This window comes from Etheostoma cragini, chromosome 7 (genome assembly GCF_013103735.1).
Source record: "Etheostoma cragini isolate CJK2018 chromosome 7, CSU_Ecrag_1.0, whole genome shotgun sequence".
In the NCBI taxonomy this organism is placed as follows: Eukaryota; Metazoa; Chordata; class Actinopteri; order Perciformes; family Percidae; genus Etheostoma; species Etheostoma cragini.
Window position 1 is genome coordinate 1,214,563 of NC_048413.1, and position 537 is coordinate 1,215,099.

Below are 537 nucleotides of genomic sequence, written 5' to 3' on the forward strand. Positions count from 1 at the left end.
GTGACTCATTATTTTGAAACCTGTTTCTGTGAGAGTCTGTGTGTGATGGTCCTATGTCTTTTCCTGCTGTTGCACATCTGACCGTCGCCCGCCATAGACCGAAATACCTCGCAAACTATCAGATGAATCATCATGAAATTTATTCACAGAAGTGCATGGTCCCCAGATGATGAATCCTGCTGACGTTACTGATCCTCTGGCTTTTCCTCCAGCCCCGCCGGCAGTCTGATGTTTCAGTCCAGTCACTGTTGTTCCAAAAGGCAAACTCCATCTGCAGTCAGGATTGCAAGAGAAAAAAAATTCAAACATTAACAAAAGACAATAATACAAAGACATGAACTACAAAAATGTCGTAATATGTACAGTGGCTGGAGAAAGTTTACACCCCTATGCTAAAGTTGGGTGTATACTTATGTCCCTGTATTTTAACATAGGGGGGTGTATACTTATGTCCCTGTATTTAACATAGGGGGGTGTATACTTATGTCCCTGTATTTTAACATAGGGGGGTGTATACTTATGCCCCTGTATTTTAAC